The sequence below is a fragment of the Galeopterus variegatus genome, unplaced genomic scaffold (assembly GCF_000696425.1).
Source record: "Galeopterus variegatus unplaced genomic scaffold, G_variegatus-3.0.2 Scaffold9112, whole genome shotgun sequence".
Classification (NCBI taxonomy): domain Eukaryota; kingdom Metazoa; phylum Chordata; class Mammalia; order Dermoptera; family Cynocephalidae; genus Galeopterus; species Galeopterus variegatus.
In genome coordinates this window covers 30021-32642 of record NW_007735223.1, presented here as the reverse complement: position 1 = coordinate 32642, position 2622 = coordinate 30021, and positions in this window count along the sequence as shown.

The following is a 2622-nucleotide window of genomic DNA, read 5'->3' as shown; positions in this document are numbered from 1 at the left end:
TTAGGAAGATAAGGGAACAGCTGCATCCTGTGTTTTGGAGAGTGACAGAGAGTTGAGAGGTAAAAGTGTGGGGGGGAAGGTGAGATAGACCTTGAGGCTGCTTCTTTATTCCAGCATGTCAAAGCACCATATTTTGGAGTAACAGCTTTCTGCACCCCAACAGTGGCAAATAACAGAAAATAATTCTTTATAATTTTATCAAAGTAAAGTTTAACAGCAGGACACTAAAATGTTTGCAGAACTCACAAGAAGTATGACAGCTCAGGCTTGAAAATGGGCAAACCTGTGGCTTCAGGAAGAGATTGGCACAAGTTTTTTGTCTTCTCAGATTGAAATTCCTGAAAGCGAGCATCCAATGGAGCTAGCATAAATCCTGAGATCTCCTGTTGCTTAGCAGAGGGTGTGGCACTTGTAACAACAGCCATCTGGGATATTTCTAGTAGGTCCAGACCTTGAACACCTCAAAAGGAAACTGGTGGGCTGGCCAGATAGCTCCGTTGGTTAGAGTGCGGTGTTATAACACCAAGATCAAGGGTTTAGATCTCTATATTGGCCACCCACCAAACAAAAAAGGGAAACCAGTGTGACAGCAGAGTAAGACAGAACAGAGCCTAAGAAAGAAAACAATAATAATTATATCGGTTTCCTAGGTATGAGACGAGGACAGATTTACTCCCCACTTGGCAGTCAGAAGAGCAAGAGAAATGATATAAAAATGGCTTGGAGAGACACAGAGGTAAAAGGGAGGTATCTTAGTCTGTTCAGGCTGCTGAAACAAAATACCAGGTACTGGGTAGCTTGTGAACGACAGAAACTCATTTCTCACAGTTCTGGAGGCTGCAAAGTCTAAGATCAAGGTGCTGGTAGATTCAATGTCTGGGGAGAGCCTGATAGCACCTTTTTTGCTGTCCTCTCATGTAGTGGAAAGTGAGCAAGGAAATTCTCTGGGGCCTCTTATTAGGCCATAAATCCCATTTATGAGGCTCTACTCTCATGACCTAATCACCTCCCAAAGTTCCCACCTCCAAATACCCTCACATTGGGGATTAGGTTTCAGTATATAAATTGGGGTGTGTGTGGAACACAGACGTTCAGACCATCGCAGGAGAACCCTCGAGGGAATCCGAACAGGCTGTTCTGAGGTGAACCCTTAGAAGCTTATGGGACATCCCTGGGGACATCCCTTCCAGGTGCATAGATTTGGTCATCCTACAATATGCTGTGAGGGATACAACATGGGGATCAAGGAATACAACAGTTTCCTGGAGATGTCANATACCCTCACATTGGGGATTAGGTTTCAGTATATAAATTGGGGTGTGTGTGGAACACAGACATTCAGACCATCGCAGGAGAACCCTCGAGGGAATCCGAACAGGCTGTTCTGAGGTGAACCCTTAGAAGCTTATGGGACATCCCTTCCAGGTGCATAGATTTGGTCATCCTAGAATATGCTGTGAGGGATACAACATGGGGATCAAGGAATACAACAGTTTCCTGGAGATGTCACAGTAGTTCAGGCTCCTGAGACTTTGCATAGGATGAGCTCTCTGTCTGTAAGGTCCTCACTCTCAATTTTGCCTGTTAAATCCCATTTAGGTTTTAAAGTCCTTGTTAAGCTTGCCTTCCTTGGTCCTAGATAATCCTTGCCTCCTGCCTGTCTTCATTAGACAGAGTCAGGCCTTTTTTGGATTATGAATATTTACGTGTGAGTTTTATTGGACTACAATATTTACATCAGGGAGCAGAACACAACGAAGAATAACAAGTACTTTTACATCTCTGTGTGTGTGTGTGTGTGAGTGCGCATGTGTGTGTGTGTGTGTGTGTGTGTGTGTGTGAGATCTTAGAATGTATCCTTCCAATTCAGCCAAGATTGTAAGCTGGTAAAAATATAGAGATTGCTCCTTTTCCGGTTTCATTCTCAGACTACTCCCTAAACGTATTGCTTTTCTGAGTGTTTCCAATTTAGGCCTATATCCTCTGACTCTTCTTAGAATCAAACAGTCCTGGGAAGCAGATTTAAAAAACCCACAAAGTGCAAATTTTTAAAACCTTTAGTCTTGGAAATCCATCCTCAGCAGATTTCTGACTTTCTGTTTGAGCCTTCAGATTTAGCAGCTCTCCCTCCTACTCGTACTATGATATTTCTGATGTTACACTATAATTGTGTTGCGAAAAAAAATTAAAAGTAAAATTTCCTGCCATCCCAGAAAACTCTCTCCACAAATGTATAGAACAAAGAAGACAGTTTTATTATTAAATAAGCATTAAACTAGGTTTAATGCAATGTCACAAGCAATCCATTAATGAAATTAGTACAAAAGAAAGAAATTTCACTTGTTTATATAGTGAAGCAGATACAAATAAACCATTAGTTTTTAAGATAAACGATAACTTGTCCACCCCTAAAAGGATTTCACCATACATCTTTCATAGTTCATCTTAAGTTCACCTGGTAATTGGGGTGGCTATCTGTTTTACTTAATCACCTTTATCTGAAGGAAAACAAAAACCAAAAAACTTCTACAACAAGTGGTAGTTAAAGCTTGATGCCAGGTCCTACGCTCAACTCCCATGGTGACAGAGAGGTATGGTGCTTTTTTTTTTTTTTTTTTTTGT